The following is an 11,291-nucleotide window of genomic DNA, read 5'->3' on the forward strand; positions in this document are numbered from 1 at the left end:
CCCGCGATGCTGTTTTTGCCCCATCATGCACTGGTATCTCAACCCAGAATTCCAATGGGTGGGAGAGACTGCGGGAACTATGGGATAGCTACCCACAGTGCAATGCTCCAGAAATCGATGCTAACCTCGGTACATGGACCCACACCGCGAATTAATGTGCTTAGTGTGGCCGTGCACTTGACTTTATATAATATGTTTCCAAAAACCGGTTTCTGTAAAATCAGAATAATCCCATAGTGTAGACATACCCTGAGACAGCTTTAGAACCCTCTACCCACTATACGGCCAAGAGACAGCTACTCTCAGATCCTGTGTGGATTGTCTGATGTGCTTGGGGCCAAGAGCAAATCATGCACTTCTGCCAGAGCAGGAGAAGTAAAATAGGGGCTTCCCAAAAAATGGGACAGGAAGAAGAGAGAAGTGGAGAGGCAAATGGAAAAGGAAAAGAACGTGCAGACACAGAACCCTACCTAAATACTGAAATAGATTACAAGAAAAAAAAGAGAGAGCAGCATAAAGAAATCTTTAAACTCTTTCAGTAAGTACTGAACTAGAAACTTCTAAAACACCATTTTCACACTACCTTTACTTTTTTTAAAGAGAACTGAAGAAAAGCTTTAAACAAGTTCAGATAATACAAAAAAAAGCCAAAACATTTATTTTTAAACTTGTTTTATAAGGACTAACCACTCAGTCTGTGCTCTTTTCCTCTACAGCTTCCCAAAAGGAAAACAAGAACACTCATCACTAGCAGACAGCAGATACATTAAAGCAATACTATCCACTCACTTCATGCTCAGAAAAGAACACTTTAACTCATCCTCGTGGTTAGCAAGATCATACACTTTCAACCACACTTCTCTAGTTACAAACTATAGAAATGATCCCTGAAAGTACAGTCTTAACAAAACTGTCCTCGGCTACACATCCAGGCTAATATGCACAAGCTTTCTTCCCACGGTGAATGTTTTCATACAATGGGTTTCACCCCCAGCGAATTAAAGAACAAAAATCTAAAACCAGGTCCCCATTTCATTAAGCACAATTGAGACAGCTTTAGCACACTGGCCATTAGAAGATGTTTATGTCGCTATTTACAGAAACACACCTCCTGATTAGCATGTGGAGCTCCTAGCAACTAATCAAACCCTCTTGCTTTGCCATACCTCTCACAGGCTCCTCTGTAGCACATGACAGCTTGTCAGGTACAGACAATCTGGACGGGTCAGCCTTATCTAGCACGCTCCGCAGCTGTTTCTCTCTGGCTTGCTCTCAAATTCATCTGCACTAGAAGTTTTTGCAGGGTTCTATGTTACCGGTGGTACCTGCACTAAATCAGTGGCTCTCAACCTTTAGAGACACCTGTACCCCTTTCAGGAGTCTGATTTCTCTTGCATACCCCCATTTTTTACCTCACTTAAAAACTACTTGCTTACAAAATCAGATGCAATATTTATAAAAATAAATCCCTTGAATATAAGTATTGTACTTACATTTCAGTGTATATAGAGAACAGTATAAACAGATCAACATATGAATTTTAATTTGTTACGAATTTGCTAGTGCTTTCTATGTAGTCTGTTGTAAAACTAGGCAAATATCTAGATGAGTTGCTGTACCCCCTGGAAGACCATTGATACCCCTGTTTGAGAACCACAGCACTAGATCACCCTTACTTTTAGAACTGGTGCCACTTGACCCAAGGCATTCGGAACCATTTCAGTGCTAGTAGACAGTGGCAACACAGCTGCACTAGGTCTGTTGTTCCTCCCTGCACAATTCCCACTTGGAAAGAAGAGAACTTCTGGTCTGACTTTATTTACTATTGTGAGCTGCATAGGCAACTTTCTCTGTGTTATGTGAGCACCATTCACACAATATATTTACTACCTCTGCAGCCATGGGTGGCGGGGGAGCCCCCACAGCCCCACACCACTGTATATGGACCCTGCAGCTCCCAGCTCCTACAAGTAGACCCCAGAGCTCCCAGCCGCTGTGAGCGGACCCAGGATTTCCCAGCAGGCATTGATGGCGTGAGGACCCTGCAGCCCCACGTCATTGCTAATAGACCCTGCAGCACTGAAGACCTTGGAGCTCCCAGCTGACACAGGCAAGCGAGGGAGCCCCCAGCTCTCAGACACTGCAGGCAGAGCCTGGAGTGCGCAGTCACCATGGGGGGTGAGGAGAAGCCTCAGCCAAATGCCATTGCAGATGGCCCCATAGCTCCCAGCCACTGCAGGTGGATGCCAGAGCCGCCAGTTGCCATCGGGACCCCACGGACCATGGCCACCATGGGCAGCGAGGGGACCCCATGGCCCCCAGCCACCACGGGAAGCGAGGGGACCCCATGGACCCCGGGCGCCATAGGCAGTGAGGGGACCCCACAGCCCCCGGCCGCCACAGGCAGCGAGGGGACCCCATGGACCCTGGGCACCACAGGCAGCGAGGGGACCCACAGCTCCCAGCCGCCATGGGCGGCGAGGGGACCCCATGGCCCCCGGCCGCCACGGGCAGCGAGGGGACCCCATGGACCCTGGCTGCCACGGGCAGTGAGGGGACCCCATGGCCCCTGGCCGCCACGGGCAGCGAGGGGACCCCCCAGCTCCCGGCCGCCACGGGCAGCGCGGGGACCCCATGGACCCCAGGTGCCATGGGCAGCAAGGGGACCCCATGACCACGGGTGCCACGGGCAGCGAGGACCCCAGCTCCCGGCCGCCATGGGCAGCGAGGGGACCCCATGGACCCTGGGTGCCATGGGCAGCGAGGGGACCCACCCGGATCCTGGCCGCCACAGGCAGCGAGGGGACCCCGCAGCCCCCAGCTGCCACAGGCAGGAACTGTCACCCAGCGACCAGCAGAAAACAGCAGCGGGCGAAGGCATCAAGCAAACTCTCAGCTTCTGCTGCTGCCACTCCTTCAACTGGCTCTCGGTTTGCCCTGTTCACTCTGCTTCGCTGCTGCTCCACGGCATTGTCCATCACCCTGCTGCTGAGAGCTCCTGTGTCGCCACTTCCCCTGCTGTCACCTGCCTGTCTCCTGCGGCCACGTAGTGGGGGAACCTCACTACAAGTGCAGACTGGGCAGCCTCTTTCATTGCAACACCATGGGCAGGGCGTGAACCGCCAGCTGGGGGAGACTAACGCCCTGCCCCGCCCCTTCCACCTGAGGCCCCGCCCCTTCTGCAAACACCCCTGTGCCCAGCGTACACCAGCCCTTAGATCCCTCTTGGTATTTCAATGCAGGCACTGACCTGTGAGAGGAAAACATCAGCTCCAAACACAGAGACTGAATTCCCCACATTTAATCTCGCTGCACTTTCCAGAAAGTCACAACATTCATTTAGTTCTTGTTAGACAGAGAAAAAATAAGTGACACTAAGTTTTTCAGTTAAATAAAAGTATGTGTTTAATTAACATAGTAAAATATGTCCTGATTCCGCTAAATAACACCGCAACCGGAAATAAGAAGAGACAAATCTTGTCAGTGACGACTAATTTTGCAAATGATCTTCCCATTATTAATTTCCACACCACCCCCGTTGGAGGTCTGGGCACCTCCAGTGTCACTGCTCTGCATTCACCTTCCCCTTAGAATTGTTCTCGGACATTCCCAAATTTGGAAAATTGTGCAGTTCACAATGTGAACAGTGACCCCGGCTCCTTCCTGCACCTGCTCTACATTGCTCCACAGCAGCTTCTCCCCCTGCAGAGTCACCCCAGCACTGCAGTGCAGCCGCCCAGGATTTTGCAAAAATTAATAATACAGAGTTTGGAGGAAAGGAAACATTTGTGAGTTGTGGAAATAGGAAAAGGCAACAGTTGTGGTGTTACAAGAAGGGCAGTTTTGTTTAATAATAAAACCCAGTTATATAAAGGTAACTGTATGTGCAGCTCTGTGCACTCACGTTGATGGAAGCTTAGTAATTAAATTATACAAGAGGGTCAGGTAAAGTGGCTGCTACCATCACTATGTTTTGTCCCGAGAAGCCTTTACAGCCATTCTGAGGGGAATGGCCCCTTGCCCACAGAAATGGTCTATAGGGGACGGCTGCAGCAGCAGGCGGAGATAATCTCATCAAAATGATTTGACTCCTGGGCAATGTAAGCAAAATCACTAAAGGAATGTCCGGTTTCTATTGGCACTTAACTTGCCTGCCCCTGGCTGGCTCTTGTACAAGATGGACGTGTAATCGGGGTACAGTTGTGTAAAAAAATTATTGCAGTGCAGGTTGTTAGACAAAACAAAATGTTTTGTGTAATTGTGTAAGGTTTTAAAAACCTAAACTGAGACTTATGGTTTGTAATATAAATGTCATGAAGGTTAAACTATGGAAGGAATGTGCTTTTTCCCAGGACGCAGTGTATATTGGAGAAAGGGTAAAAGAAATGCAAACAAAACATGGTACTTAGCTCAAACCCCTATTAGGGCTCCAAAGGGAGCCACAATAGGTTGTGGTTTTTCAGATCTGTGTGTTTTGAAGCAGAAGATGAAAGTGGAAAGTAATCAGAACTCGGGTGGAAGTTGATTGTGTCCCTTTAAGGGCTTGTCTACACTACAGGACTATTTTGAATCTACTTCTAAGCTCGCACTTGTGGATTCGATTTGACAGTCGAATTTGCGTATCCATACTAAATACACAAATTGAACTTCTTGTTCACATCTACAGGGCCAGCTTCGACTTTGAAGGGTGACTGGTGGTCCTATCCTACAGTTCCCGCACTTCGCTGCCCATTTGAATTAGGATTTCCAATGCATGCTGGGGAAAAATGTGTCGCCATTGAACCGTCAATCCCGCCTCCTGTCTTCCTTGAAAGCGCCCGCGGAAAGACCAGCGCTTCTTCTGGTCGGGTTACAGCTGCGGACGCTACGTTACCGCGAAAGCATGGAGCCCGCTGCGACATCGCTGCACGGCGGACATTGCTCGCGACATTATCGTCCGTACTTTTCCACAGTCCGATGCCGAGAAATCCGAAGCGAGGAGGCCTGCAGCACGGGTGAGGAGGCGCGCAGACCTCTTACAAAGCAGGGTACGCCGGCAGTGGAGATCATGGTGGTACGGGTCAAGCTCCATGGTGTGGAAACGGGCGCATTCTAGCCTGGAACAAGCACAGACTGGTGGGACCCGCATAGTGCTGCAGGTCTGGGATGACAGAGCATGCTGCGAAACTTCAGGATGCGTAGTGGCACTTTCTCTGAACTGTGGACTTGCTGTCCCCTGCCCTGAAGCGCAGGGACACAAGGATGCGAAAGCAGCCCTGACTGTGCAGAAGGAAAGTGGCCATAGCTCCTCTGGAAATCCTGCTACGCCCAGACAGCTACCGGGTCAGCAGCGCAACCACTTCTGGCACCCACCGTGGGGATGGCACATTCAAGTAGCCCACGCAATCGTTGAGCAACTGCTCCTCAAAGGTAGTGACTGCCTGGAGGTCGTCCAGGCCATCATGATGGTCGGGCCGCGATGGATTCCCAAACTGCGGTGGGCTACAGATGGACTCATCCCTTATCTCACCAGCCCACTGGCAGGCCAGTATACATTAACTGAAAGGGCTACTTTTCAATTTGGTGCTGCAAGCCGTAGGACCATAGGGGACGCCTAACAACATCAACGCCGGGTGGCGGCAGGCCATGATTGCAAATTAGGGAATTGGTTCAGTTTAAAATGCCTGCGCGCGCAATTTCTTCCTCACAAAAGAACGCCAGTAGCAGCCCGCCAGATCGTTCACTCGGCCACGTTCTGCTCACGAAGCCTCTACGTTGCTTTCGACCGAAACTCTGGTCGCTAGCGCACGGTGGAGCCGTGACGCTCAGTGATGGCGACTAGCCGACGCCGAGATCGCCGTCATCCCCGCAGCTGCGCCGCGCTGCCGTGTGCTCCATTACTTCGTGAGCATAGCGGCGAGATCTTTGGCCGCTTGGGAGGTTGAGGTTCGGCTGCGCCGTTTACGATCACAGACACTCGGTGCCGAGATTATCCAGCCGGAATGACATGCATCAGGCTTTGCGCCGCCGCATAGGGTACCTGCAGATCGTCCACTGATTTTAAGAGAAGCTGATCAGGTAGTTTCACTTTCTGTTATTTGCTCTTAAATTCGCGATTACGTTTTAGTGTTTCATTAATAATGACTCTTATCATTTATTTCGTTGAAACACGAGTTATTCTGCGTTGTGCCAAGGTGCATACCGACGGGTGGGTTTGTAGGGGCAGGGTGCCGTCTCGGGATAGCCGCCACACGGCCGGGTTTGGCGTTGAAAGGCGAGGGGCGTGTATGCGCATTTGCCTCGACGAGGTCTATTTTGGGGCTCGCAATGGGAGATCGCGACTGATTAAATGCAGGAAGGGAGTTCGCCTTCACATTTCGGTCAGGCACCAGACCGCACAAGACATTGTCAAGTGAAAGACCCGGGGCAGCGATACACACACAGACGCCTCCCGGCAAGACCGCAGTTCGTGGTGCTCCAAAGCCGATCTCGCAGCCGTTCGTAGCATTACACCGGCCATGCAGCACACACAATTCCCTCACAGAACAACAGAAAGCCTGATCGTGACGAACAGTCAGTAACACTGCAATCCGCTTTAATAATGTAATACAGTGGGGGTTTAACTTGAGTTGGGACTGGTTAAAGAAAGAGCTTTGCATACTATAGCCGACAGCCGTTCCTGGCCATCGTGCAACACGTTTCCTGCCGCCTCTTCCTCGCCTAAAATACTTTGCGAGGGGACAGGATTTCTGGCGTTGAGGTGGTTGCAGATGCACTGCAGGCCTCCTTCCGACGCGTGTCTGCAGAACATCTGTTGCGCGCCGAGTGCTCTGCCATTGTGGCCAAGCTTGAGTCGCCTGCCGGTCTTCCCGGTTAATACCCTTCCAGGTGTGTGCGGCGGTTGTTGATACTTTCCTCGATTGTGTTCAGCCAGTTTTCCGTTTGGGAGCTGGCTATCAGTTCCTGAACATGTCATCCTCGTCTTTTTTGCTGCGCCAATCGGTTGCCTTCGCGTAGGGATATGGGCAGTTCGAAGGAGTTTGCTGCAGGATGTGAAAGTAGGTGATTTCTTGAACACATATATTGCGCTTGCCAACAGCAAACACAGTTCAGTCAGTTTCCTCAGAACAAGATCAAAGCAGGAACTGTCAGGAGAGTCCAGAATTGTCCGGCTCGAATACGGTTGGCGGCATTGAGAGCGCACAGCTTGTGAAAGATGGCTGCACATCTCTCTTGCACAAAGCTCCTGGCAGCCTGCAGCAGCCATACCGCTTATCAGTTGCTGAAACAGCTGCATCTCCTGCTAAAAGGCAATGTGCAGCAGAAAGGATGTCTTTGCAGCCCTCCCTCAGCGAACGATCATTTACGTTACTTTCAGAATGCCGCAGTTAGGCGCGGTCATATTGTTGCACCTACTGTAAAATCACAACACATAATCACCACACTACTGCCTGTTAGATGCAGTAGGCTTGCAGATCGATTTCGGTATGGTCACCGTGCCCAGAGCATCGCGATGCCGCGGACGCACCGTGCACGCACACCAGGAACATATGCAGCAATGCTAGCAGAGGCCAGGTTCCAATTTATACCGAGGTCCCGGCGCTTCGTCGAGCGCTCAACAAGATTTTCTTCCGATTTCCACTCATGCGAGGTTTGCGAGGAATCAATGACACCTCAGAGAATGTCGCCAGAGGACTATTTGATCTCATTTGACCTTCTCTTATATAGTTTACCATATATTATAGTTTAATATTTAGAATGTTTTTAAATTGTAAATATTTAGAATTTTTAAAAGTTCATTTGTGTGATCTTTCTTCATATAACTTGATATGTTTAATATTTAGAATTCCTGTAAATACGTTCTATTTTTTCATATCAACGTTATGAAAATAAATGTTTATATTTGCAAAGGTATTTCATCGCCGATCTCTTCCTCGATTCCCGGAAGTCTCTGGTTAATTCGGTAAATCTGGTAGCTGTGAAAAGTGACACAGATCTCTGGCTGTCAGGCGCCAGTGTTCGCCGCTTAAAGACTTCTTCTCGAGGGGGAATCGTTCGCAGCATTATCTTCGCCGCCGAGTTCATCGCCAGCCGGTAAAGACCGCAGATCTGTGAATGCAGCATGCAGTGCTCGGTAGAAGCGAGCGCCGAGCGCTTGGCCGTCAGACTTCGATGGAGCTCAGCCCAGGTCCACTACGCCAGCATTGTGTCGCATCTCGATCTTTAGCCCATGGCTTTAGAAACCTTTCGCGTTTCAGCTGAGCGCAGCCGGCCATTGTCAGCTGGTCCTGATCATGCTGGGATCTTTGCCTGGGATGTCGCCTGCTGGAATGCTGCAGGTGCCGCGAGCGCCGATGTGCAACCAGAACGCCAGATTAAACGCCAGAATAGTGAAATGAATTACCGTGGCTGGCCGCAGGCCGATCGTCCAGAGCCGTCAACAGACAGCACTGCGTGATAAAGCCCCGGAGCTGCTGCGATTACACCACACGCCACCCGAGCTGGCGCGTTGCTCACCTCGCCGCGGGAGCACCGCCTAGTCCAGTTATCTCCAGTTCGAATTAAATGGGCTTCCTGCGTGACGGGCCAGCTGTTGCTCGACAACGCCGATGGCTCTGAACGTTCAGTGACCAGCTCAACACGTCTTCGAGCCGCCGACGGCTTTGATCCAAAGCCGCCGAGCGGGCGAATGCAACGACCCAGCCGATGGGGAAGGAGAGAACACCATCGCGGCAGCAAAAAGCGAGCTGCAATAATAAATGTTATCTGTCAGCGTCAGGTTACTGAAGACTCAGATTGTGGCTCCTCCAGCGGGATGAAAAACAAAAATGTTCGGTTAAGGGGGACGTTAACTTGCGCAGCGCACAGCGCGCTTCGGTCTAAAGCGTCTCCTCAGTTGGCTTCCGAGGATAACTTACAGCTGGTACAGCAGAGCAAATTGGCTGTAGCCTTCAATTCGTTGTAAAGAGAAATCGAGGCAATACCACTTCATGAACATAGTCGACCAGTGAGGAGTAATTACCATCTGACATAAGAACGTAATAGTTCGAGGAATTCTTCTGTTTTTCCTAATAGCAAGAAATTTGCAAAAGCGAAAGTGGTATTACACATTAAGCACCAATCTGAACCGGGTGTGCGAAATTGTTTTCTTTGTTTTTCAGACATCACAGTGCTGGTGCCAGCAAAGATTAAAACCATAATACTCATGAATCTACAGCTATTGTTGTTCAGGTGCTTGTCTTGTTAAAGGTTATTGTTGTAAGTTTCAATGAACGAAAATTACGACATTAGTGGGGGATGGTTAAAAGCAAATGATTCGTAGTGATTATTCAAAATGCCAGCGATAAATACCCGTGTAATAGCACGCCAGATTACTGCCGGGAACAATGGAGAGCGTGTAAAATGGCAACTGAGAAAGAAGACGTTTGGACGCGCCCGACGCGGAGGACATTACCAATGGTTCATGGTAGCGCGGACAAGGCGCATTGTATGAGTAGTTTGCTGAAATGCACATATTGGGGGCAACACCCTCTGTTTCACCCCACACTGGCAATACCAGCTTCGGCTGCCAAGACAGATATTCGTATCTTTCTCGCTGTGAATGTTCTAATAGCATAGCGGTTGATTCTACAAAGCACGTGTTGGTTGACAATAACCCATTTTTCAAAACACCAATGGCCTTCATGATGGACAAAGCACGAAAATTCGCAGCGCAGTTTATAACGGGCGCAGCTGTTACTTGACCGTCGGCGAGAGAAGGCACTTTGCAGGTCGGACAAACATGCTGCAGCGCTCAGGTCTCTGCACAAGCTGCGATCGTCATAGGCATTGGCATGCGCCATGCTGCCCATGGAACAAATCGAGAAGCAACAGCAGCTCCCCGTATAGATACCGATTCGGTCCTTCTGCGAAGTTCACCATAGCGGGGAAGCCCGAACGCCACTTGAACAGGTGTGCCTTCGCATAGTATAGCAGGCACGCACACACTGGGACGAATATCAACATTTTCCGGCTCAATCAGAACAACAACATAGCAACCCATGCCTTGCCAAGGGGAGAATGGGAACAGGACACAGGCAATGTGAAGTTGGATAGACACGAGAAGGAAACTGATTGCTTGCTGGAAGTTCAACTAACAAACATCTGACTCAGCTTCACTGGGATTCTCATGTGACAAGTTGCTCTGTGTGTATGCAAGAAGGGAAGTGAAGGACAACCTCCAACACTAACTGAACATCTACCCACACATTTCAACCTCTTCTTTCACACTGTCGTTCACCAGGGCCAGCTTTACCCAGACAGATCCACCTCTCTTCAGATGGCTTTTCCGTTCGTTTCACCACTGAGGTGCGGGGAGTAAACACTCTTCCTTTCCTTCAGTCTGAGCCAAATAAGACACTGCTTGTTATCATGGGAATAGAGCATTTGTCAAAATGCCCATTTCTTTGGGCATTTTCAAGATCCACATTTGCTCAGGCCTTCAGCTTTCGGTGAAATAAGCGCCATGTTTCCTCGGCAAGTAAGAGGAGGCAGTTTTTCATCTTCAGATGTCTTCGATTCTAGAAAGACATTGCCTGTTCAGCCACTGGGGCCTGTAGGTCGTGGAAATTATCTCAAATGATATTTTTCATATTAATCTTGAAGTTGGGGTCAATCTCTTTCAAACTTAAATAAATTGCACTTTCGGCAGCGAGGTTACTGTAAGGCTACTGCTGTCTTGCCAGCCGCTTGTAGCTAGTACCTTTCTCTGACAGTCACACAGCTGCCTACATCTCGAGAGCCTCTCAAGGCACTATGCGGGTGGGAAAGGGGACATTATGGGACAAGAGGCCATCATTCTCACGCCTTCAGCCTTCAGCTCAGCAGCCAGAGGTGCCGAGCCTTGTTAGGTCACTCAGCCAGGAAATAAGAAAGGATGAATGAAGAAGTCAGGAAATAATGCGAAAATGAAGAGGTTTGTCGAATGAAGCCGCTCGAGCTTAACATCTTCTCGTCAGCCAAAGCAAGACTCAAAAGTCGATTCATTTACATACAGATGGTTGTGTGAAATTAAAAGGAGCCGTTGTCACAGTGTTAGTGTCGCCTCCAGCAGTTACGGTTGAAAACACTGCACTCAGAGGTCAGATGAAGTTTGCCCCTAAAATGTGAAGCTTATTAACAGACTACCAGCAGAACGCCACGAACGTCAGTACCGAGGCCATTGTATGCAAAACATTCTCAAAATTTGGAATCAGATCTCAGTGACAATAAAGGTGCATAGCCTGCCCGTTATGTCAGCGTAATAGTCAGCCGCCAGTTAGCTCGAGAAGCCA

General features: G+C 49.7%; 1 non-coding gene across 1 annotated transcript; it reads right to left on the reverse strand.

Annotated features, from left to right (window-relative positions):
* Positions 1-685: 685 nt before the first annotated feature.
* Positions 686-903, reverse strand: LOC120393655. The gene has a single exon (XR_005592107.1). It is a non-coding gene; the product is annotated as a small nucleolar RNA U3 (small nucleolar RNA).
* Positions 904-11,291: the final 10,388 nt, after the last annotated feature.

Source organism: Mauremys reevesii, unplaced genomic scaffold (genome assembly GCF_016161935.1).
Source record: "Mauremys reevesii isolate NIE-2019 unplaced genomic scaffold, ASM1616193v1 Contig29, whole genome shotgun sequence".
NCBI lineage: Eukaryota > Metazoa > Chordata > Testudines > Geoemydidae > Mauremys > Mauremys reevesii.